Source organism: Peromyscus eremicus, chromosome 20 (genome assembly GCF_949786415.1).
Source record: "Peromyscus eremicus chromosome 20, PerEre_H2_v1, whole genome shotgun sequence".
Classification (NCBI taxonomy): Eukaryota; Metazoa; Chordata; class Mammalia; order Rodentia; family Cricetidae; genus Peromyscus; species Peromyscus eremicus.
In genome coordinates this window covers 15990509-16017567 of record NC_081436.1, presented here as the reverse complement: position 1 = coordinate 16017567, position 27059 = coordinate 15990509, and the positions used below count along the sequence as shown (strand labels likewise).

At 45.7% G+C, this 27059-nt stretch overlaps 1 long non-coding RNA gene across 1 annotated transcript; it reads right to left on the bottom strand.

Annotated features, from left to right (window-relative positions):
• Window positions 1-285: 285 nt before the first annotated feature.
• Window positions 286-2592, bottom strand: LOC131897020 (uncharacterized). Its single transcript, XR_009375566.1, has 3 exons — window positions 2486-2592; window positions 528-633; window positions 286-441 (listed from the first exon to the last, which is right to left on the bottom strand). It is a non-coding gene; the product is annotated as an uncharacterized LOC131897020 (long non-coding RNA).
• Between the last annotated feature and the right edge of the window lie 24467 nt (window positions 2593-27059).

Below are 27059 nucleotides of genomic sequence, written 5' to 3'. Positions count from 1 at the left end.
AGCCACACTCCCGTGCTCATCTGCTGTGGACAGGGCTGAGAAGACAAGAGAAAGCTGCTTAGGAGAGCACATTCCATCTTGCTAGAAGCTCTGAAGCCACCCAAGGTTGACCTACAAACACCTGTACCCCGTGGGAGAGGAAGGGCAGACATCGCCAACCACTGGGGACAGGGAAAGTCTCAGCTAGGTTTGGACAGGTAATAAAATGTTATGAAGAATTCCAAAGTTTAAATGCATCATGAATGAAGAAAGGGGCCCCGGGTAAAGGTCAGGGAAGAACACTGGTGCTGGTGTCACATCCTTATTTTTCAGAGAGGTGTTCCAGTATACCCGAGGCAATGGCTATCTGGGCCATCACACCCAGAGATCGGACCTCTAGTCTTCTGGGACATGTACCAGGTGCCCACAGGGTTCCTGGGGACAAAGGTTTGGATGATGACCCTGGACATGGGGTGAAGGGAGGGTAGAGTGAGTAAGACACATGGTGGGGTGCAGTCCATCCCCATCCAAATCACTGGGTGACTTACATTCAAAACACAGATGAACACCAGACTGAGCATCACGGCGGGAGAGGATGCTTGCATCTCCCATAACACTCTGGCTTATCCATTGGACCACGCCTGCTGTCAGCTCCTGCCAAGTTGTGTGTTGAAGAGTGCCCCTGAACCCAACACTCTTCTATCATTATTCTTGTCATTATCATTAACTGCTTTGTCACTAGAAACAAATACCACAAACCCTGGCTGCACCTTTTCCTTTTAAATTTCCTACTAAAATCAAATGCAAGGAGAGCTATCCATAAAGCACCACCCAGGCAGGAGACACCTGTCACCACTGCTCCCAGCTGACCCATCTGCAGCTGACCATGGAGCATAGGCATTTCTGTGGAGTACCCCAGACCTCCGTAGACATCCGGTGGAGACTGAGCAGACCTGAGCCAGGCTATCGTCATCAACCCACCCTCCATCACCACTTCCCTGAGTCCTGACTCCAATCCCCCACATATTATCCCCGAGGCTGCCGTGTAGTGGCAGAAATAGCCATATCCATGAGAAAGCACCGTGTTCGGCCATAAAGCCAGATAAATATGAGATTAAATTAAAAGTTGAGCACCCAGTTCGGTCTATGTGGCTGATTTGTGAGCCTGGCCTTCCTGGCCCTTTGTGACAACATGAGATGTGATAAATGTCTGTGTTCCCAAAGGTGCCCATTCACTTCCGACTCCTCCACACAGCACTGGCAGGGCCCCCTCTTGAGCACTGTGACTTATTGAAAGATTGTAACACTGTCCCCATGCACAGCTGCGCCCTATAACTCAGCCCCAAATGATCGCTTCCTCCCAAGTCCAAGTTCAGCCAGCCACTTTGCAGATTAAGGGTCTGCAAGAGGCATTTGATGATTGGGAAATTCCAATCCTGATTATTCTGCCCTGACTTCACTTGGTCCCAGGCAGAAGCCAGGAGTCAACAGAGGGGTGCCCTTGGGTGTCAGCCCCACCCCACAAGGTCATTTGGGGCCCTGCCTCCCAAAATGAAGGAACTCTACCTTCCAAAGTCACAGGGTTCTGTCTTCTCCTGAGAGGAGTCTATGTGTTATATCAGACAGCAGAGCCTCCCGGGCTTCTGTGAGAACTTCGAGGAACTCTCAAGTCATTGCCTTGTGCCCATTTTCAAATGTGGCTTGTAATGACCACATCTGGCTTGGCTCAGTGGCAAGTATGGCCAGTCTCATTCAGCTTCTCCATATGCCTAGGTCATCAAGGCATATAACCCTGGGTATAACCTTAGAAACGCAGACCAGAAAATTGCCTGAATGCTATGGCCCCACTCCAGTTGCACACTCCATTCTCCTTGTTGTGACGTCAAATTGGTGTGTTGCAGCTACACAGAGAGGCAGGTAGTACAAGTCCACCCCCCCATTCCCACTGCTCACACATGAGCTACCAGTGGCAATAGCACTCGGATCATTTGGGATGCTCCTGAGGACACCTGGTTGCCTCCTTTACACAGTGTCCTGACTTTGACTCTGCATTTCCTAGTTGTGGCTTCCTACGGGTATCTTCTCAGGAGTGTGTTTTCCTAGCCTGTCTTCATCAGAGCTGTAGAGTTACATATAGGAATCATCTGGATAGCTGCTCAACATGTTGTCACTGTAAACTGCTGAATTTGCACTCCACCTGCTCACTGAAGTTATACATCCCATTCCCCACGAGAATTGGTTGTTTCTAGATTTTTCTCTGTGTTTACGAAGGTTGCCACTGGGAACCTCTGGATTGAGGCTCCAGTTTCTGATGAGTGGGTTTGCAACCCTGGAGGGGGAAGTGCCCTCAGCTCCTTGCAAGTTTTCCCAAGCTGCTCACCGTTTTACCCCATGGTCTCCACCGCTGCTCTTAACCCAGGCTCCAGGGTTCCAAACATTGGGGCGCAGTGTGGCTGCTCTGGCCAGTCTCTCCACTTTCTCTCACTTCTCTTTCATGTGAACATACCTGGGTAGGGAACAGGGATGGTGTAGGTCACCTGCAGAGCCAGCATGGCGTGGATGTCATCCCTGCTTCAGATTTTATCCACCCTCTCAAGCTTCTCTCTTCCCCGTGAATGAATCACACACTTAGACAAGTGGCCTTCTCAAAGGAAGACAAAAATACCCAACAGTCCAGGTGTGGAAATGATACTCTGCCATATCGGTTCTGACCCACCACATGGATGATCTCTTTAAGATTTCAACAGAGTCTCCAAACACAGTGGCTAATGCCACATGTATAGGTGATCTGTCACCAGCTGACATGGGGGTGGTTTGCTTCACTGCTTCCTGACCCTCCCTTCCTAGAGTCAAGCCTGTGAAAGCAGACGTTCCAGACTAGTGGATCCAGGTGAACCACAGATGTGATTGTACAGCTGAGTTGGTATAGGGGTTCATCCTGTCCAGGTGGAAGACCCCTGTCCCTTGTATGTCAAAAGGGAGCTATTGGCTGGGAACATAAAGTAGATACAGCACTTGCAACACAAGCGTAAGGACTAGAGTGCAAATTCCTAGAACACAGGTGAGTATGACGGCATGCCTGTAATTGCAGCCTTAGAAAGCAGAAAGCGGAGTTTCAGAGCAAGCTGGCTGGTGCAACTACTTATCTCTGAGTTCTGGGGTCTGCTGAGAGACCTGTCTCAATAAATAAGGAGGACAGCAAGTAAGGAAGACTCCTAATGTCTGCATTCCCATATGTGTGCCCACACGCATGCAAGCATTTACACACAAGCATGCATAATACAGAAGGAGAGAGAAAACAGTAAGTGCAGAGTGGTGAGGCATAGGGGATTCAGTCACCACCGGAAGTCTGAAGGAGCAGGGAGGAGGAGTCCTGGTTGTGGGAGCAGCCCTTCCTACCACCCCCACATGGCTATGGGATAGTTCACTAGGTAGAGCGCTCACCTAGCGGGCACCATCCCAGCACCACAAAATAATGACAATATTCTCCACTGCTGAAGGGGCTCAGAAGTAGCAGGACTGAGGGGTCACACATAGGAAGCATATGATTGTCCAAGGTGCATGGTTGTAGAAAGTCTTCTATGGCCAAGGAGGCCAAGCATGCTCAGGAAATGCCCTTGTTAGGAAACACACACCTTCTTAGGTCTGAATTTCTATAATGCATTTCATCCCAGACATCAAAGTTCCTGGCTCACCAGGGCTCCCGTGGGGTTCAAATGGAAAGTGTCAGCACAGTTTCCTTTCTTACCTAATTAGGGAGCCAAATGCAGGGGTTGCCTGGCCTGAGCACACACCAGTCCCTCTCCTCCTGCCTGCTCCTGAGGGCTGCAGCTCCAGGATGCCCAGGGCAGACTGGAGCAAATGTGTATTTCTATGTGCTGTTGGTAGAACACCAGAGTGCATGTAATCATCAGCTCTTTAAGACCTCAGGAAAGTTCCTTAGAGAGGTTGTGTGACACTGTGGCTTGAGGCTGAGGAAGCAATGGCTGCCTTGATGTGCAGTGGGTTCAACAACCTCATAGACAAGTTTGGAGACCAAGTTGAGGAAGATATTCTAACACCAATCTCTGGCCATCATATATATCCTTACGCATGGGAGCATCCCCATATACGTGCATGCACTCATGTGCACACACACACACACACACACACACACACACGTGTGCGTACACACAAGCTGAACTTCGTAGTATGTGTTTGTAATCCCAGTGCTGGGGAGGAAGAGATAGACGAATCCCTGTGGCTCACTGGCCAACTATCCTAGTACAATAGGCAAATTCTAGGCTACATACCAGTGAGAGACCCTATTTCACAAATAAGAGAGATGTCTGAGAAACAACAGCTGAAGTTGACCTCTGACCTCAACACACACACACACACACACACACACACACACACACACACCACACAAGCCCATCTATATGGGCATGTGTAACCTACTGTTCAGAAGCATGTAGCCATGCCTGGGACGGAACATCTTAAAGGTTTGTGGAGAGGAGGGAGACCTCCTCTATCTGGGCAGAAATGAAAACCAAGCTCAGAATGAGGTCATGTGGTGTGGGAAGCAAAGCTCTAGGCAGGAAGCAGTATCATGAAGAGGGAGCCTGGTTAGAATAAGCAGAGGGCTGATTTGGGGCAAGACAACAAAACTGAGTGGATGCACGCTTCACAACTCCAGGCCATTCAAGCCATCACTTCAAGACTCCCAGGTATATGAAGCCAGTTAAACTCACCCCTAAAGCAGTGGGAGGTGGGGTGAGGTGCTTTTCATGTGCCACTCAGAAATGGATAGGTCAAGATGAATGAAAATTCACATGTCATAGAGCAGGACTAGGGATAAGAAGCACCCGCTTTAAAATCCAACTCTGCTGGAACAGAGTCACGGTTGCTAGTTTATTTGTTCATTGCCTGGGGCGATGAGAAACAGACATATCCTTACAGAGACCCTATGACCTCAAAACAAAATGGATCTTTCCCTCAAACCCTTTTCAGGAGTCAGCCAAACCCCACATAGAAGGCTGGAGGGCTGTCAGGAGGGAGCTTGCTCAGACCGTCCTAAGTAGAATCATAAACTGGCCCCACCACTAGGCAAAGGGCTCCTCTCCAAGGGAACAGAGGAACAAGTGTGAACTTTGACCATATTCCAAGTCCCCATGAAGTCTTAGGACTACTAAAAAAAAAGTCGATATCATACACATCATGTTCTCTGACTGCAATTCAATAAAAATTCATTTCTAAATGATTTGTGGGCAAAGGGAGATATGTGGATGGCAAAGAGAACATATTCGAAACTGAAAAAGTAATGAAAACGCTACTTATCAAAACGTGTGTGATGCAGTTAAAGTGGTACTTGGAAGAAAATTTATACCCTCGGAGTGACTGCCTTTGACAAGGGAAAAATGATAAAATTAATAACCGAAATGTCCTACTCAGAAAAATTAGGAAAAGAACAAGATAAAGCCGAAGACAGTAGGAGGAGAGTGGTTTTAATAAATAACTGGATGTGGGTGGAGACGGGTTTGGGCACAGTTGGGGAGAGAGCGGCTGCAAGGTGGAGGGGGAGCCCCGGACTGCAGTCTCTGCAGGGTCACTGAAGAGTGCATCTTGGCCTGTGTCAACCTTCAGGATTTTAGGATGGAAATTGCCAGTCCCTGGATTATCACAGTAGGCTCTGGAGTTGAAGAAAGCTAAGTTCATAGGTCCTACCTACTATAAAGGGATCAAATTTGGTCCCCCCTACGAGAACTGTGTTAAAGTCTCAACCCCCCAGTACTGAAGATTGCAACTTTATTTGGAATACAGTGATGTAGGAAGGAAACCAGGTTAAAATGCAGAATTAAAGGCAGCCCTACCCCAATATGGCTGCTCTCCTTTAAAAAAATACGTTGAGACTGGTTGGTTCGAGGACATGATTCAGTTGACAGAGTACTTGCCTAGGTGCATGAGATCCAGGATTCAATCCTCAGCACCATGTAAACCAGGCATATCAAAACAGGTCTGTCATCCCAGAACTCCAGAGGCAAAGGCAGGAAGACCAGGTGTTCAAGATCATCTCCAGATACATAGTGAATTCAAAGCCGTTGTGGGATACATAGAGTCCATCTGAAAAAGGGAAAAGAAATTAAAACTGAATTTGGGACACATGGTAGGCATGAATGGAAGAAAGGTATAATGCTGTACTGGCTAGTTTTGCGTCAACTTGACACAAGCTAGAGTCACCAGATAGGGAGCCTCAACAGAGAAAATATTGGGTTAGAGACAAAACTGTAGGGCATTATCTTAATTAGTAATTGGTATGGGGGTGGGCAGCCCATTATGGATGGTATCCCTCTGGGCTGGCAGTCCTGAGTTCTTTAAGAAAACAGGCTAAGCAAGCCATGAGGAACAAGCCAGTAAGCAGCACCCCTCCATGGCCTCTTCATCAGCTCCTGCCTCCAAATTCCCACCCTGATTAAATCCCTGTCCTGACTTCTTTCGATGAGGAACAGTGATGATATGAAAGCATAGGACACATAAACCCTTTCCTTTCCAAGGGGCTTCGGTCATGGTGTTTCAGCACAGTAATAGTAACCCTAAGGAAAACATCATCCATGCAAAGACAGGCCAGAACAGTGCATCTACATGCTGAGGAACAAGGTGATTTTCATAGACACTCCAAGGCCAGAGAAGGTGAGGCAGATCCTGCCCCCATAGGTCCCAGAGGCTGAGTGGCCCTAGATATTTGAGTCACAATTCCAGCCTGCAGAATTAAAGCCCTAGACTTAGGTTGTTTCCAGGCACCTGGGTTCCCAGCAGTTTGTTTACAGCAGCCTCAGCAAACAGGTCAACCTAAGAAGGACCCAAGTACATCCTGTTACTGTCAGGCAGATAGTGTGGGGGCTGCCACCCCAGTTGGCATAGAGATTGGACCCCATGGGGACGGACAGCTCACCACTTCACTCCCTGTGTCTCTCTGAGTGCATCGATTTCGAAGGCCCTCTGTTCTCACCCTCTGGCCCACTGTTTCCTCTTCTGCAGCATAAGTCCTTGGAATCAGGATTGGCACCTCACTCCCTCCTCATCTCCATTGTCTCCAACAGTGCCTGAAAGCTAGAGAAAGCTTCAGAAATAGATGTTGAAAGAAAAATGAAATAAATGGATCCTTCTTTGTAAACTTTCAGGCTTTACAAAAAAAAGACTTGTAAAAGAATAGTCATGAAGATATATGTTACAACAAATGTCCAAAAATTGCTAAAATTATTTATCACAAAATGAGAAAGTACTCAATATTCCAGACACTTTCCACAAAGCCATTGTCATTATTAAAATCTGAAATGGCTTAAAAATAGACACACAGAGGGATGAGTCGACTAGAAGAGGCTCAGAAGCAGAACTCAATATACTGAGGAATTTAATATAAAGTCGGGGAGCTCCTTTAATCTAGTGTGAAGACAGTGGTTTAGGGCTTAGTCGAAAGGAAAAAAAACTGAACCCCATGCCACATGACACACAAAAGTAAATTAAAATGAGAAAAAATAAGAGTCTTAGGACAAAATTAAAACTATATGTATCTGCTCAGATATGTTTATAAATTAATTCCAAATAATGTTTCACTAGGAAGCAGAAAATGATCACAAGAAAGCTAATTTCTCAAAGAGGAAAGAAAGAGGGGAAAAGAGGAGAGGGGGAAGCAGGGGATGGGAAATAGAGGAGGGAGAGAAGAAAGGAAGGAGGGGGGAGAAAAGAACAGAGAGGCAAGCCCATCAGCCTGCTATGTTGATGGGATATGGACTGATGTCTGGGTGTGGGAGAGGATGCAGGATGCAGGGTCCTTTCTTTCCAAGCAGGATTGAATCTCTAGAAGATTCACACCCTAGGAGCAGGAGCCAGCAATGCTCAGCCCCCTGACCCTGTCCATCTGGTCTGTCACTTGCTCTTATCCCAGAGGTGGGCACAAAGCTCTGCACAGGGTCCCTATTGTCTCATGTGATGCCCATAGCTGGACACTATCCTGTAACACACACAGAGGACATGCCTCCCATTTCCCTGTCCTGTCCCTCATCACATGAGAGACAGAAGTAATGTGTTCAAGTGGCTTATTTTGTGAGAATTTACTTATAATTAATGCAACTCTCTTCCTTTTGAGTGGAGAAAAATATTGGCAGTTCTACTAATCGATGTCTTTCCCTCTCTAGATTGTAGTGGTCAGCATCAAATGATCTCTGCCTAGTGCTACCTGCTGTGATGGAGAACACAGTGCCCAGGCCCCCAGCACATCAACACAACTTCAGCTTTGATTTTCTCTATGGAAGTGGACTGGCAATATTCTGCAGAACAAATTGACCATGTCTGTTCTCAAGAATTCCCTTTGTCACGCTCATCCTTCAGGGGGCTGTTTAACCATGAACAGAATTTTTAAATTAACACAATTAAAGGCGCTATTTCTTAATGTACCTCTAATCTTTTCTTTTTATAGTTAAGTTGTCGAAAACCACCTCAGTTTAAAACAGAAAAAAAAGTCGCTCTACAGGAAAATCATAAACAATTGAAGTCAAATTCTAGAACTCTCCTTCCAGGTGCAATTTTTGTTCTGCTTTTGTCCCAGTTCCTTCACACTGGAATGGAGTCCTTTCTCTCCATTTAACCTGGGAGTCCAGTTAGCAAGATTCATGATTCAGGCAGTTGGAACCCATGGCAGGGAGGGGCTTATTTATTGGTTTGCTAGTGTGGCCAGGGACCAACTGCGGTGCACTCACAAAATAAAATCTTGGCCATAAAAAAAATTGTGGAGTTCTGACACTTGTCCTCAAGAGGGTGACTCTTGGAGGGATGATACCTGACAACAAGAGCTAGATTGGACAGTCTTGGCCCTCAGGCTGGGGATGGCACTCAGTAGGCTAGCACCCATCAAGCACACACTGAGGTTCTGGCTTCCAGGCCCAGGGCTGAAAAATTAAGTAAGTGAGTGAACTAAAGTTTGGGTTTTCTTTGTGCGAGATGCCCATCTATAAAGCCTACATAAGTAGAGTTTGTGGGCGAGTTGTGGCCAGGTGCTGAGTGCTGGAGTGGAGATGGTGAACATTAATGGGTTCAGGGTTTGCTTTTACTGTTCAGAAAATGATTTCAGGTTAGAATAGACAATGCTGGGAAGATTAAACTCTACTGGGTTGTCCATCATCAAGGGGTAAATCTGTGGCAGTGTTTAGGTGACTTGAAGCTCAACAAATCTATTAAAAGTGTGACTAGAGGGGCTGAAGAGATAACTCAGAGGTTAAGATCACTTGCTGCTCTTGAAAAGGACCTGGATTCAGTTCCCAGCACCCATGTAGCAGCTCAAAACTGTTCATAACTCTAGTTCAAGGGTGTCTGGTGCCATCTTTTGGCTTCCTCAGTCAATGAGTATGCACACAATATACTTACATACATGCAGGCAAAACACACCCATAAAATGAAAATAATTCTTTTTCTAAAACTTAGTAGATCATTCAAACTGGATCATGTACCTTCAAAAGCATAAATGTGCATAGAAATTAAAATTTGCATTTATATACATATATATATACACATACAGATATCAAAAGGCAGTTCATACTATAATAGAAATGGATGATATGGCTTTGGGCTTCTGGAGATGGCAAAGCTCAGGCTGGACTTGTTTTCTGTCAGTGGAATCATAAACTCCAGGTCAGCTGTAAAACAGACAGCTGTCCGAAGGCCCTGGAACACTGAGATCTTGACCTATGCTGATGAGTGGGGAATTAATCAACAATAAGTGGCAGAAATCAGTATATCTAACGCTGGGTGCAAAGAGAAAACACACCATGACCCAACGTGACACAGAGTGACAGGATGATGTCCACATTTACTCATGTATGTGGATGAATATATGATATTTTTCTTCCTTTTGATAAATTCTCTAAGCAAATGTCATGCAAAGCAAAGCACGAGCCAGTTTGACACTTACACCACTGATGGAAGAGAGTACACAGGAGTGGCTCAGGCAGCCCCGGTGCCACTTAGTGGATCAGTTACTTTTCTTCTTGCTTCAATAACAGAAGTAACTGGAAGAAGGAAGGAGGTTTGATATCTATCTATCTATTAATCTATCTATCTATCTATCTATCTATCTATCTATCTATCTATCTATCTACCTACCTACCTATCTATTTATTTACTTGGCTTATGGTTTAAGGAGCTACAGTCCTTGAAGAGGAAGCCATTGTAACAACAGCAAAGATGACTAGTCACATTGTGTCCACAGTCAGGAACCAGAGAGATGAATGTTGGTACATAGCTCACTTTCTCCTTATTTTCCTTTTTATTCACTTCAAGACTCCAGACCATGGGATAATGGCACTTGAATTCAGCTTAAAATTCTCTGGAAACTCCTTTATAGACATGCCCAGACATGTGTGTCTCCTAGGTGATTCCAAATTCAGTCAAATTGACAATCAATAGTAACCATCACACAAGGACTGTGAAAGGCATGTTGTTCATTCAGGGTAGTGTGATAAACCAGGGGTGCTTACTGAAATCCCTTCATAAAGGAAAAGAAGACTAGAAACGGGATTAGTGGAAAATCCATGAGCACACATACTGGGATCTGAAAAATGATCATAGTGAAACCAAGGCAAAAATAGGGAGATAGCAGAACTAAATGTAACACATCAGTAACTACAGTAAATGTAAATGGACCAAACACACTAAATATAAATCAACACTTGGCAGATTAGATCAGAAGATCCAAAGATACTGTCACAAGCTGCCTATGAGAGGAACATTTCATCAAATGGGGTAACTCAGATAGGATGAATAAGCAGATAGAAGCTGAAACTGCATCCAAGCAAGAGGCAAGCACAGAATGAGGCTGTGCTCACCCTGTGGAGTCTAGAGAGTGGGATATCCCCAAAGTGAAAACCCAGAAATCCTGAAGAAGTTAAAAAAAACCCCAAACCAAGATGTGTGCATGTATATCTCATTAGATGCATCTGAAGATCAAACAAGATCTGAGAGGATGGGAGACAGAGAGATGAACCTTCATGATGGGTGGGAAGCAGAACACCCCTCTCTCAGCACTTACTAAACAAACAAGACAAAGGACAAAGACTCAGTGGAGATGGAGACATTCTGGACCACACACCAGGGTCAGCCGCTGTGACCTTGATGGCATTTCTGGAACTCAAACCAATAACTGCTTGTGTGTTCATTACTCTGGTGCACTCCTGACAGAAACAACCCAAGGAAAGAAAAATTCCTTTTGGCTCATGATTTTAGAAAGTCTAGTTCGTGGTGGAGAGTGAGTAGGAGAGGAGAGCAACTCACACCATGGTGGCCAGGAAGCAGAGAGATGAAATATGGAAAGCGAACAAGACAAGCTAGAGCTCCAAGAATGTGCCCATCACTGACTACTTCCTCTAAAGAGGCCCCATCTCACACCATCAGTATGCATCAATAACATCCTTCAAAGGATGAATACATTCAGTACACTAGAATCTGTGGAATCTAATGGTCTCTGGGAATGCATGTGTTCTGTTAATGACATTGATTAATTGATTGATTGATTCATTCATTCATTGACTGACTGCTTTTTAACCATGATCTAATGCATCCCAGACTTACCTCGTGCTTACAATGTAGCTGAGGAGAACTTTGAACTTCTGGTTTTCCTGTCCTCACATCCCAACTGTGCTACCACCATCACACCAAGTTTATGGGATGCTAGGGATGGAATCCAACCCTTTGTGACTGGTAGGCAAGTACTCCTCCAATTGAGCGACATGCTAGGCATTTACTAATCTAATGAAGCCAACGATCAAAATTAACCACATAGAACTTTCTCGATGTACTTCCCCAGGGTGGGCCCCACTCAGCAGCTGAGAATGACTCAAACAAATTTCTCAAACAGATTCAAATCACGTGGTTCTCTCCTCTGATGAAGCTGAATTATAGTAAAATCTACAATGACTAAGTTAATAGATACTGTTGAGCCATGAATTCTCCCCAGTTGATTATATACTGAAAACAATCCCATTCCAAAAAAAAAAATCTCAGTCTTGCTCATTGAAATTAACAGGTTAGAACAAAAACTCATACAAGAAGTTAAGGCCCTTTCCTAGTTAGCCTTGATTGTCAACTTAACACACCCAGACTCATCCTCATCTGAGAAGAAATGCTTTAATTCAGGAATTGCCTCAATCAACTTGGTCTATAGTCATGTCTGTGAGGCACTGTCTTGTTTATCCATTGATACAACACCACCCAGGCCAGTGAGGGCAGCACCATTTCATGGGCAAGTGGTCCTTGCCTGAACAAGGAAACTAGCTAAACCTGAGCCTTGGATCCAGTCAAAGAGCAAGCCAGTGAGCTAGCCATTTAGTAGGCAATAGCCTCTGTGATTCCTGCTGTGGGCAATTCGGGGTGGAATAGCAAACTCCTACGTTAAGGTTCCTGCCTTGAGTTCCTGTCCTGATGTCCCTGGATGAAGGACTGTGACCTGGAAGCTAAGCTGAAATAAGCCCTTGCCTCCCTGAGTTACTTCTGGTCCCAGTGATTCATTACAGCAACAGAGAGCAAACTAGGGCAAGCCCCCGTACAACTGACATGTCTTGGAGAAGAAACCAATTTGGGGTGTCTGCTCTTCCTTTGTTTGTGAAATATGATGACTCTGTCATAATCAAGACCATACAAGGCAGCCTCCAGTGGAGAGGCCAAGGCCAAGGGGAGCAGAGCAGGAACCAGAAATAGGTTACAGGCCTGATATGGGAGGCTTTGGGCAAAAGGCGCTATTTTAAACATTCATTTTTCTCATTAATTCTAGTGTATCTGGGATTAATTTGGATGTTTATTGAAAGGTAGGATCATAACTATGTTCCCCTAGTCCATTAACTGATTTGCACAGAGCCCCTCAACACAAAATGCAAGCTTTTACAAAACTGTAGGCATTTAATTACAATACACTGCATTTTCTGATGAAAGACAAAGTACTCAAACTTAAATTGCAAGGCATCTGATGACAGCAATGTTAGAATCATCCATATGAGTGGAATTGTGTTCCATGTGGTTGGTAAAGCAAGCATCCCATCATCTTGTCCTCTATCCTGTGGGACGGCAGAGTAGAAAGTGTTCCTTGGTAACACTTGAGCTCCAGAGCACATCTGGTGATCCACCACCCTGATACCTTGGTGATCCCAGTTGGACTTTCTTCCTCTGGCTGGGAAAAGAAGCCTGAGAGCCCAGCAGAGTTTTCTGGGGTCTGGCCTAAAGCCAGCATTTACCACTCTGCCCCCATTCCATTGGCAGACTCTGTGTGACATGGTCTATTCATGGCTAAGGAGGCTGAGAGACTCAGGGTCACAGTATGAGTTTTGGCAATGCATGCTTGTGAAACTGCTCTGCAGAGGGACTCTTTCTCCTTGTCCCCATGAGACACTTTGGTAGCCACAAGGCTACCAGGACCAGAGCACTGGGGATGGAGGTGGATTGGTGAGCAGGGGTTGGGACTGGAAGGACACCAGGAGGGAGAAGCTTCCAAGGAGGTACAGGTTTTACATTTGGAAGCCTGGTGGGATCTTTCTAGAATCTCAGCAGCTGGCCTAGGCTTGCCTAGCTTCCTTGCCAACAGTTGCCAGCTCTTCCACTGTCCCCTCCCACCAGACAACCCCAGAAAGCTGCTTAGGCTCTGGAGCCAGCCACCTGGGCTTGCATCTACTCTTCATAGCTAAGGACAGTGTGATTCTGGGCTCACTACATAGACTGCACTTCAGTTTCCTGTCCAGCACAGTGGGACAGGAATTGTGCCCCATGCTGACTGAATGGTAAAACCTGGATGTCGTCATTATTATAATGAAGCCTCAGCTGTTGCCCATAGTAACCTACCACCTCCATGCCAGGTTTCCATGCCCTCACTTCCTGGGTCCTCTACCCTGTGTCCTCTACCATCCCCTCCCTCCTCTTTCTAAGACATCTCTCAGCACACAGCCAGTCACAGCAGGCCCCTCAGATGCCCCCTCAGATGCCCCCAATCTGGGATCTACAAGCACCTTGACTTTGACCATAGGTCTTGGTGGCACTAAGGTGAGGAGACACAAGAGAGATGTAGAGGAAAGAGGCAGGGCTGAGGAGAACTCCCCAGACAAGAGTCTCATCCATCACCCCACTATCAGACAAGCCTGACTCTCAGGCTCACCTCCTGCTGGCAAGAAAGCAGAGTGGAAATGTCTGGAGACTTCACACTCAGCCGCCTGTCGGGAAGTATTTGCAAGTGTTCCTGAGAACATTGCCTTGATCTTCCCTGTGAGGCTAGAACAACCTGAGACAGAACTTGTTGTCCTGAAAGACGGATCTTAAATCTACTCACATGTAAAAAATAGCTGGACATTAATGATTTCTCCCTTGACTCTTTCTTATCTAGTGGGAAATAAAACTGCTGTGTTTTAAAACACTTTTTTTTTCTTCTGTGGCTTTCTTAAGCATTAGCAATGTTGTGGGCAATTTCTCTGAGAAAATCAAAGGATAAATCAAGAGGGTAGCTAAGCTGCCCCTAAGGCCTTGAGTTAAACCACGGCAGATCTTGAGTGCAGGCTCAAGGCCCTGCTTCACGGTTTTTCCTGTTGATTGACACCCGGAATGTTTCAATAGATATAAGAGGGAGCCAGAATCAGGCATGAAGCCCTACTCCAGTAATGACAGCCCTCTACCTAACTACATGCTAGGGTGGCTCCTCTGAGTGCCTTGAGGGATTAAATCTGGCTGCTTCTCCCGGGTTGCATCACCAATGCACAGCAGCAGCCATCAGAGAAACTGAGAAACCATGCAAGTTAAATGTTTTGTCATCCTTTGTATCAGTAAAGTAAGAATTGCACCCAAAAAATTAAAAAAAGAAAAGGAAAGACTTCATCTAGAACCTGGGAATTATCACTGATTCAGAAAGCTTTGCATGGGTTATGGCCTCTCAGTGGACCCCCAATTCATCTCTGTAGTTTCACTTGTAGGGACTTCATTTCTTATCAGTCATACCATGCATACATAGTGTGTATAATGTGTGCAAAATTTAAAAGGCCATTGTATTTAACTTTTCTTTTCCTCACACAATGCTAAGGATAGAACCCAAGGGAACCTCACTCTAAGCACATACTCTTCCACTGAGCTACATCAGCAAACAAATATTATTTATTTATTTTGCTTATTTGGATAAATGCAAACACCAACCAAGGTCCGAGAAGATTCTAGACTCATTCTCCACTGCAGCTAAGGCTTCACTGCATGGAGTTAAGACCAGAAGAGGCCAAGTAAAACACCCCATCAGGGTGAGCCGGGGTTGACAGCAAGGATCATGATGTTGTTGCCACCATTACAGCTTGCGTGTTCCCATTCTTTGTATCCTTAAGATTTAGAAGGATATGAGCCCTGGAAACTGAGATGTCTGGACCACATTAAGGATGATTAGGAACTTAATATCTCCCAGAATTTGGTGGATCATGTCTTTGAGAACCTGAAAAGAATGGAGATGGAGGAGTGGTTCTGAGGTGACCATCTCTCTGGGTACTCCTACAGTGGCCCCAGTGGCTTGAGCTGTCTCTACATCGTTCATAGGTAGCTAAACTGGAAAGAAAACACAGAAACATAATCTTCTGAGCAGAGGTGGGGATGGGGATGTTGCTTCCTGCTGGCCACAGAGACACTGGACTCAGGGGCTCACAGTACTGATATCCTTCCAAGACAACGCACCCATCCCAACCTCTTCCATTTTCACCTCCACCAACATGGCCATTGATATTGTAAGCCATGAGCCCCCTCCAAACCTGAGGGCCCAGAAGAGATAACCAGTAGACACGGGGAAAGAAGATGAGAATACAACAGGAGACATGGCTCAGCAGGTAAGAACACTTACTGCTCTTCCAGAGGACTTGAGTTCTGTCCCCAGCACCCACATGACAACTCACAATTACCTGTAACTCCACTTCCAGGGGATCTGATGTCCTCTTCCAGCCTCTACATGTACTGCATGCATGTGGCACACATACATATACTCAGTCTCATACACATACACATTAAACAAACATTTAAAAAATGATGTACATTTTAAAGACCTTCTGTGGTCCTGCTTGGGACTCACTCAGGAGCACTATGGCCTCTAGACATGGGAGGAGCAATTTGGCTCAGGTGCTCCACACATCTGCTTCCAGGTAAAGCAGAGTCCTTGACCCTGTAATTCAGTCCCAGGTCCCCACTAGAGGGTGTCTGTGTGAAGGCCACGCCCACTGCCAAAGCTGCATATGCTTCATGCCAGGACACTGCTCTACACAAAGGACTGAGCAGCTGCTGCTAGAATGTGGGTTTCACACCGCTGTCCAGTCTATGATATCTCTCTGCCGCTCCATCTCACATCACTTGGTGTCATTGTGCCCTTTCCAGATCATTCCCTCTGCCTGGTGGTCTTGTCCGCTGGTGCCTTCACAGACTTGTTCAAGTTCATCATCCCTGGCTACTGCCAATATCATTTCCTCAAAGGAATCCACACCGCTATTCCCAACTGCCCTCATGTTCTTTTAACCGCCCCCCCCCCAGTATGCTCACCACCACCAAGCAAAGGTGGACTCAGCCACCTGCTACACTCTCTCTCCCTGGAATCCTAGGCTCATGTCTCTGCCACCACCATGGCCATCCATGGTAGGCATCCTGCCAAGATTTGCTCAAATGATATGAACACACTGATATGGGGAAATAAGCCTTAAAAACAAGGTAGTTATGGGTCCAAATAAATTTCAAGAAGGTATAAATCAAAGCAAAATGGGCTTCCAGCATGAGAGTTAACCTCGAAGGACTGCAGCTATAATAGGTTTTTATCTGCATTAAATACAGCCAGTCGGAGGAGCCTTCACTTCCAGAAAGGAGACTGGGGACAAATTTGTCTCTAATTTTGGTTCCTGAAAAATAAATTAAGGCAATTATTACCTCAGGATTGCTACACAGCATCCTTCTATCTCCTTTAAAGTCTACATTAATACAACCTGAACAAGGGACTTGGAAAAAAATCAGTGGAGTATTTGTTTTCCTCCAGACAGGGGTCCATGTGATTTATTAAACTTGAATTGGTCATCAGGTCTTCTTTGAAGAGTAGGAAGGGGGTCACAGTCCAGGTTATCTGGAATGCCTGTGTGGAGAAGTGTCAAGTGGGTAGCCAGAGGGGTCAACAGCATTGGCTAGTGGACTTCAACTAAAGGCTCTTATGGGATAGAATTGAGGAATATGGGTGAGGAGTGAGAACCAGGGGCGACAGTGGGCATATTCTCTGAGCACACAACCTCTATCTTCAGGTCCACCAGTAGACACTTAGCCCTCGGCTACTGGTCACACAGTTCAAAGTTACCCTGGACTCTTGGAGACAAGGTGATCTCAAGAACCTTCCTTCCCTGTACTCATTTCTAGAAGAATTTGGTGATGCACTTTCTTGTTGTGGGGGAAGGACATTAGAGACACACAGTGCTGACTCTGGCCAGGAGGAAGGGTGAGAAGCTGCACACAGGGGAGAAAGATCACATGTCCAAGGTGGAAATATTAACCTAGCCCAGGATGGGGAGTGAGGATTGCAGACAGATGCTTGGTGGCATGGACACCTCAGCCTCTCACTCCATCACTGTTCCTTCTGAGAAGTTCTGGGCACACGCATTTTCTCAATGATCCCTTTTACTAGTCTTCTTGCAACATGGTCATTATCATCTCCTAAGATGAAGCTACAGAAAGATGAGAGAAGTTGAAGGCCTGGCTGAGGTCCCATCATTATCACGGAAGGTCATTGAGTTGTTACATGAGAGTTCTTCATAGGATTCTCTGAGGCTATGCTCTCTGGACCCACAGCAACAGAGATAATATGAACAGCAGCTTGCTGCAGGGACTTCCCTGCACACCCCTCAGAAATACAAACATCTCTGACTTGGGGTGAGTTACAAGCTGAGTAATTTTTTATGCTTGTCTATAGAGTCGTCAACAATGAATGTGCCAGAAGAAGGAGAGCTGGCACTGATCTAGAGACATAATCAACATGTAACCCAGGATTTGGAGGTTAATGACATCTTGGGGGTCAGAAGAAGGAGCCAAGAGACCATTTTTGGCCCCTGTTTGTGTTTAGAGTTTTATCCAAGTGACATGGAAGAGTTGCATCCTAGCAGGCAAGGGGTGGGAATGTGACATCCACAATCACACTGATGGGCGTAATCATGACTACCATCTGCTTCTGGGGCCATCCAACACAGAAGAAACAATACTGATAATACTGATATGTCTCTGTAGTGTTCTGTCTTCTGTTGCTTCAGGAAATCACCTGAGGCTGGAAACATTAAAGAGTTCTATTTGGTTTATGATAAATAGATGATAGATAGATAGATAGATAGATAGATAGATAGATAGATAGATAGGTAGATAGATGGATGACAGGTGGATGGATGAATAGGTGGATAGATAGAAAGATTATAGGTAAATAGATTAATAGGTAGATAGCTATCCATCATATGCTGAAAGGAACCTGGAGCAGGTTCCACCTAAAAAATCACTTAAAGAAAGCTATGGACTTAGCTCTACATTGTCTGTGCCTTGTGAAGCAGCCTCGGGTTTATAAAAGCAGTCAGGAAAGCCAAGAGGAATGGACTCTATTAATGGTTCATAGGGTTATAAGAGGTCAGCAGACACAGAGTCAAGATGGAGAAGAGTTGAGCCAGCTGATAACCCCATGGTGATGGGTTTCCAGAGCCCACATTAGCCTCTGCGCATCACTTGGCCATCAAGCATGCTCAATATTCACAGAGGCAAGCCTCCTTGCAGGCAATGGGGCAGGTAGTGGCTGTGCACATCTTGTAGGGCCAGGGTTCTGGATATGAGGGAGAAGGAACCTTCAGCATGCCCTGGGACTAGCTCCTGTGCTGGGTGTTGGGAGCAAGTCTCCTATCTTCTTCTTCCCTTCAGATCTCTAACAAGCACATGAGCAAAGTGGAATCCACTTTCAAAGGTAGACTAAGAATAGGATGGGACTTTGAAGGAGAGAAACTCATAGTTTTCCAAAGAAGGGTTGCTTAAAACCTATAGGCTTTGTCAGTACTCACAAAAAGAAATCCTCAGCCTTCCCCAGATTGCCATACAAGACTACTGCTGTGATATGTGACTCAGTAACAACTAGCATAGACAGAGAGAGGAAAGACAATCACATGCATATGCATGTATATAAAAGGGAAAGGAAACCTTTCCCGCCTTTCTCCTTTCCTTCCACCATATCCACCCTCTCTCTTCCTTCATCTTCCATCCTCTTCTTCTCCTTCCTAAGACAATATAAAGTTCAAGACAATCATTGTTGACACTTTAAGTGTTGTTAATATGATTTACCACATCAAGATATTACAGTAGAAAATTTGCAAACCTGCATAAATAAGTTCATCTGAATTGAAATAGTCTGATACCACTCCTGAGCAAATGTGACATCAAAAAGTAACTTCCTTTTTTCCTTGTTTGGTGCTGGGTATCAAATCTGATGTTTTGCATATGGTAGGCAGTATTCTTCTATTGATCTGCACCCCAGCACTCCAACAAAAATATGCATCATCACTCTATCAATTACAGTACAGACAGAACATGGAAACCATGCAAGGAATTTCAATCTACTGAAAGCTAGTAACAGGATGGTTATTATTAATGTATAGGAAAGTATAAGGCAATGGTTTTCTATTCTTTTAAATGAGGTAGTTCATATACAATAAACTCCAAGAAAACTGGGGAGGAAATGGCCCACTGGGGAAAAGGACACCTGCTGCCAGCCCTAGTGATCTGAGTTCAATCCCAAAGACCACATGATGAAAGGAGGGAACTGATTCCTTCAAGTTGTCCATTGACTTTCACATGAGCAGCGGTCCACATGCAGACACCCCTACACAGCAAATAAGTTAATTAAAAAACCCAGTGACAGTTACACCAACTGAGTCGAAATAGGCTGAATATTAAGAGGGAAGAGATTAACACAGACCTGAAGGTACAAAGGAGAAGAGGTAGAGTCACCAGAACCACAGACACATGCTTACACACTCATGCACATTCACATAGTCACAGACATGTACATACAGGCACACATACACTCCAAGGAACTGGATCTCCATGCATGTGGTAGCCACATATCTGATGCCAATCAGTGCCTGCAACTCCAAGGAGCAGACTAGTTGGACTGGGAGTTCAGGAAATGTCTCTAACCTCTCCACCCAGCTTTCCTACACAGCTGGCAAGGTGGTGGCCAGAGCTGGAGAGAGGAAGGCAGTCTTCCCCTACCGCACATGCCTTCTATTCCCCCACCAGATTCCCCTATGAGCAGAACTTAATTTGAAGGCAGTTGGCAAGGGAGCCTGGGAAATTCAATTTACAGAAGCTCAACCCTAGATTCTCAGAGCAGGGTGGAGAGCCATGGGTTCATGGGAAAGAGGGGTAAACACTCAGCTTGGGATTCTACCTGAAGCTTATAAGGTTGCTGTAAACACTTTCTTTACAATCATGTGTAGGAAGCCATAGTATTTATATGCTATGTTTAGACAGCATGTTAGAATAGGGTGAAAAACATAAGAACATTGGAAAAAGTGTTGTCATTGTTGGGAGACATGCTGCTGTTGTCTAAACAGTCTGTGGTACACTTTAGAAACCATTATTAAAATTAGTATGCACTTAGAAAGGCATTGGATATTAGTACAATAAATGTGAAAGCATGCCCAGTTCTTTTGCTATAAATAAGCACTACTCAGAATGTATCTTTTAAAGGTGTTTACAAAGACAATCTAAAGTAGCTAGGAGAAAATCTAAGTGTACATGCAGAGAAAAATCAGACACTGTTGCTGCAAAGCAGGGTTCCCTCAGAAATGCACACTTACAGCAAAGGCAACTCAACCTTCTATGATGTCAAAGCCCTCTGAGTTGAGTCGTGGATTCCATGGAGATCCTGGCTCTGGGAATGGGTGTCATCATTCTGACATTGATAATGAGCAGAAAGGATCTGGAAAGGTCACCAGGTTACTGAAGACAAAGCCACAGCAGACTTTGATATTGGCCTGAAGACAGGAAAATGATGGGTGGAACAGAGCAGAAAGAACAACAAAACACAAGAATTGGGTAGAAACTAGCTCAGGGGAGAGAATCAGGCCTAGAAGCCATCCCTATGTGGCTCACGACAGCTGCTTAACCATTGAGAATGCAAAAGGGAGGAGAATAAAACCCTGCTTTGTGGTGCTTAAAACATCCTTTTTCAGATTGTTTTAAAGTCAACAGAGGCAAAACCATAAGTATTTTAAAGATTTGTTTTTATTTTTATATCTGTGTGTGTGTCTATGTGAGTGTATGTGTATGTGCATGCAGTACCTACAGATGCCAGAAGAGGGGGTAAGATCCTCTGGAGCCAGAGTTACAACTGTGAACTGCCTGATGTGGATATGGATGCTGGGAATTGGAGTTGGGTTCTCTGGAAGAGCAGCAAGTACTCTATAAGTATTTTAAAATAAAATATTATAGGAACCCTCAGAATGCTTAAAGGCAGGACAATACTAACCATAAAACACTTTTAAGAGTAAAACCCTTTGTTTATAAAATGATGCCATTAAAGGTAGAAGAAAAGCCATAAAATGCATAAGATATTTACAATGTGCCTGTCCTAGGAAGAAGTACACAGGGAAAAAGTGCCTCTAAATTGCCAGATACTGGCATGCCAACCAATGGGAAACATAGGAGACATCTGAAAGCACAGGTAGAAAACAAGAGGCATTGATCGCTACATATTTACAGTGATGATCAAATCCATTGTTTACTGGGGAATGCAAATTAAAATGACTGGTTTATATCCACCGCACAGATAAGACTTAAGAAGGCAGACTTTGGCCAGAATCCATGGATCTGTGTGTGGTGAGTATCCACCCACTCTGGCAAGACAAGGAAGTATCAGCCAGTGTGGTGAGAACTTGCTCCACTTGTGGTCAGTATTTGCGCACTGGATGAGCCCCTCACAGACTCGAGACATAAATGGCTCTCAGCGTTGTGACTACATGTGATTTCAACCTGTCACTGTCCAGCTCTTGTCCCTTCTTCCCAAGGCTGGGCATTGCAATGGACCTTCAGCTTCAGGTCCATTTGAGAGCTGATTGCAGCGCTGGAGAGGTGACTTAGTCATTAAGGCACTTAGCTCAAGCTGTAAGGATGCAAGTTCAGATCCCCAGACCCCTGGGCAGGGATGATGTGGGTGCAGGGTGCAGCTGGGCCTGGAGATCTGTCTCCCAGGTTCCTATCTGCACCTCCTTCCTCTTGGGAACACTCAAATTGCTGCCTACGGCATGTCTTTTCTAGACTGCTCCTGGGATGGTAGGTAAGTGCTCTGTCTTCCTTCTGTTCAGCTGTTCTATTCCTGCAGTGTGGAATGGGCTTCCCAAGGGGGCCCTGCATTTTTGCTATTGGTGCTGTGGAGCAAGGCCCAGCATGGATCTCTGGAGTCCAGCCAGGTCTGCAGTGGTTCCACAGCCCTGTTCCAAGTGTCAAAGCATCTACTGTGATCTGTCTGTCCACCTTGTGTCCTGCTTTCTCTCTTGGATATTTACTCTGGACTGCTGACAGCACAGGGGACTCTCTTCCTGTAGGACTCTGCTTCCTCCATTGGGAACAATGATGGAGAGTCCATTTATGGTGGGGGATGGAGGGGTGGAGATAGACAACACAATAGAGCCAAAAAGATGTAGCCTCAATGTGTCCAAAGTCCTGCCATACCAGTTGGCTCTGGTCATGCTGGGAAGGGGTTGTGCCAATTTCAGTGTGAGGGCCCTGTGGGAGTCTAAGAAGCCCTGTGCATCTGCCAGTAGCTCTCAGGAAATACATGCCATGTGTGGTTTCTTTCCCTCATTATTCCCCCTGTGTGGGGAGAGGGCTGTCTTTGTCCCCAAGTCCCTTAATCTCTCTGGCACAACACTCCAAACTTGGCTTTCTTCTTCATCTGCCCTGTCCAAATCCTATGGCTGGTCAGATCCAATCAGTTCTTTGAACTGGAATATTTTAACAGCCCTTGGGGGTATTTGCAGTTCAACAATTGCAGACACATGTACAGTGGTGCCAATCTGTAATCTAGATGAGGGCCTTTAGGGTAAATAAGTCACATTTTCAAATCACATTCATTGAAAACTCTCAAATCCCACAAGGAAGAGGTGCCCAGCCCGGTGCTGTGCTAAGGGATCAGAGCTTGGGAAGAACTGAGGGAGACTGGTTTGAGGATGGGGAATTGGTCACACAGTCCTGTTGTAAAAGGAAGAGTGTCAGGAACTATTATATCAGATCCTTATCCAGTCGCCACAGCAGACCCTGCAGAGTCACCTGATAAAGAACAGAGGCTTTTCATGCATTGTGGGGTGTATGCTCAGAGGGGCCGAGCCTGTATTTCTGCAATAAGAGTCCATAATTGAACGTTCCTATTAAGGCAGGCAGCCTCTCCCTCATAGCTGGGTTTGGAATCTGGATGTTTTGCTCAGAGGTTCTTTAGGCTCTATGGACAGCAAAGCTGCCAGACCCCAAAGGCAAAGGCCCTAAAACCACTGAGATGCTGTGATATGCACACCCTTCTCCAGCACACTTGATCTCTACAGGTCAGTCTTGGGAGCTGGTTGTCACTGCAGCCCTTTTTGGGGGAGGAGGGATATGGCAGCATCCTCTATACAGGTCATGTGTGTTTTCTTAGGAAAATCCTTCTCCATTGGCCAGGAGATACTCTTTCAGAGTATCACAGTGAGTATGCACACCAGGTCTTATTCTTTGGATACCTCACCCACTGGTGGGCATTCCACCCAGCGGGTCACCTTGCAGGTGTCCCTAGCAGCAAACATTGGAGAATAGAGAAGATCATCAGCAAGTCCAAAGGGCAGAAACATGAAGTGTAGACTCAATTGTCTTTGATGTCGACTGCTGGAGCCAGCATCAGAAGCCACCACTAAGACTCTCATAACTGTCCACTAGTCATATCATTAAGCTGATAGTGCCTCCAGAGGTCAAGATTGGTTGCTATGACTCACCCAAACACACCATGATGCAACCTTGTATGTCCCAAGTAGAACAGCTAAGATGGCCGTCATTACTTCTTTGACAGGTAAGGGAGTGTTGGACAGAGGATGAGGTTGAGGCTGAGAAGTTCCAGCCAGTTAATTCCATGCATGAGGAGAAGCTGAAAGTGTGAGAGGGTGGGTAGACATTGACAACTGTGGTGATATTGTGTTCCCCCAAATATTGTGTACCCTAATAAACTTACCTGGAGTCAGAGAACAGAACAGCCATAATACTAAACATAGAGGTTAGGCAGTGGTAGCACATGCCTTTAATCCTAGCATTCCAGAGGCAGAGATCTGTCTGGATCTCTGTGAGTTCAAAGCCACGCTGGAAGCAGCCAGGCATGGTGACCCACGCCTTTAATCCCAGGAAGTAATGGCAGAAAGCAGAAAGGTATATAAGGCGTGAAAACCAGGAACTAGGATGGTTAAGCTTTCAGGCTTTCAAGAAGCAGTTCAGCTGAGATTCATTCTGGATGAGGACTCAGAGGCTTCCAGTCTGAGGAAACAGGATCAGCTGAGGAATTGGCAAGGCGAATAAGACCTCCTAACAATTTGTGCTACAGACACTTTTTCTAAGACATGATCTCAGCTTAGAGTGCAAGTGGCAACTCTTTCCAGGCTAGTGGGGTCCGTGCCAGAACCCACTTCTCTTTACTTTCTGCACTCACAGCCTCACTGACCGACAGAGGTTATCAGGACATGGGTAGCAGCTGAACAAAGACTCATAACAGAGTCAGTCCAGAATATTTGGGTGTGATCCACTTGTATAGGAGAAGGCTCCTTCTGGGGACAGAGACATTGCTGGATTCTAATGTTGCAGGAAATCAGACCCTCCCCCTGGGAATATAGCCAAAGGACAGAAGACCCACGCATGGTGGGAACCTTGTGATTTGTGGAAACTTCCCTCTCCAGAACAGCAACCTGTGAGAAACAGCATGGAGGGTCTTAAGAGGAGAAATCTCCATTGTTCCCTGGGTCATCTTGCTATGGGTAGTCCCCAGTGACCCCAAAGGCTCCTGTAAGTCAGATAGCCCCTTACCACCCCAATGTCATCCCTTCAGCCTCAAGACCAGATCTTTGTTTCTCTTCTAAGTTAGGCCAGTTAATGCCCAGGAATTCATCAGCACAGCCGGGGTACAAACTGCATCTTCTACTACATCCTGAAAGACCATTCTGCCTTGAAAACCAATGTTACCTATCACCTCTGTCGATTTTCAGTACACAAGTGAAGTAGATACCATGAAGACAAAGTGGAATCCAAGTGTACATAGGACCCTTAGTTCACCCTGTACTGCAGGAGAAGCCCTACACTGGTTGGCAGTTATGGACTGTCCTCTTAAATGTGTGTGATAGACCTTGCTGTCTCTTGGATTCAAATCTAAGGATTCAACCAACCTCAGGTGGAAAAAATATTTTTCTATAATTTGTGTGTATACATGAGTATATGTGTACCACATGTTTGCAAGATCCCTCTAGCCCCTTTGCAAGATATTCTAAGTCACCTGTAGATGACTTGGAGAAGAGGTCATAGGCTACATGAAGACACTGGACCAGTCAGAGCAAAGAGAGCAGGCATCTCAAATGTGGAGTCTGTGGGAGACCTGATGCTTAGAAGACCATATGTGTCTACTTATAGACAATCAGCAGTTGCCATGGGCTGGTCCCATCATGTGGCTATGAGTACAAGAAGGAGTGCTGCTGCATTCTAAATTTCCAAAACTGCACTCTTGAGCAGCAGAGATCACACAGCCAGACGCATGTAGGAGGCAAAAATCAAAGCCACCAGCTGGCCTCAGCTGGCCCCTCTGAGTGGGTATAGCCAATCAAGAGCTTGAGGAGAAGAAATTCAGCCTGTGCCTAGCAGCTCAGTTGCTGAACCTGAAGTGCTCCAGCTGGTGTCATGCTGAACTTTAGACCTGCCTGAGATCTCACAGTCATCTATGGCCAGTCTTTGTGCTATTTACCTTTATTGATGTGTGTGTGTGTGTGTGTGTGTGTGTGTGTGTGTGTGTGTGTGTGTGTGTGTTGTGTGTGTTTTACTATCTATGGTTACCTGAGTGGGCCAGAAGAGGGCATCAGACTTCCTGGAACTGTACTTCTAGGTGGTTGTGTGCCACCCAGTGTCAGTGCTGGGAACCAAATTTTGGTCCTTCGCAAGAGTAGTGTGTACTCCTAACTGCTAAGCCAAGCCATCTCTTCAGCCTTTCTTTTTTAGTTTTTCACACATCTATTTGTATGTGCACATAAGAGTGTGTGTGAGTGTGTGTGTATGTGTGTGTGTTTAGACACTCATGCCACTGCACACATGTGGAGATCAAAGGACAACTTGCAGGAGTCTATTCTTTCCTTCCACCACGTGGGGCCTGGGGATCGCACTCAGATCTTCAAGCTTAGGATCAATTGCCTTTGCCTGCTGAGCCATCTCACCAGCTCTGGTGTGCTGTCTGTCTTAATACACCAGTGTGTGTCCTGCTTACCTTCAGGACTTGTCTGAGACCCTGCCATTTCCCAGGGCTGACCTTTACACAGCCTCTCTTACCTAGTGTGTGTGAGCCACCCACCCCACCCCACCTCACCCCACCCCACCCACCCCTACCACCTATTTCTCTGCTTCCGTGTGAACTAGAAAGTTTCTGTCTTTGCCTCAGTCATGATCTATTGATGAGAGTGAGAGGACCAGGTAGCCAAACCAGGGTCAAGACAAGCTCCCCTGGCAGCCCTGACATGGACCAGGCCTTAGTGTCAGTTCACTAGATGGGGCTGGAGCTGAGCAAACAGTTCTCAGGAAAAATACAACTTAGGGGCAACTAATCATCAGGTGCCCCTCAGCCTCCTGCTGGCTCAGCAGGTACCCCAAGCCCCTTCTGCTGGCTCAGCGGGTGCCCTCCAGACTTCTGCTAGCTAAAGATAGCTTTTCCTACCCTCTTGTCAACAAGCCCCTAGACACTAGATCCCACCACCGCTAATAGGCCCCTAACCACTACAACATCCCACCAATCAGCTCTCAGATTAATC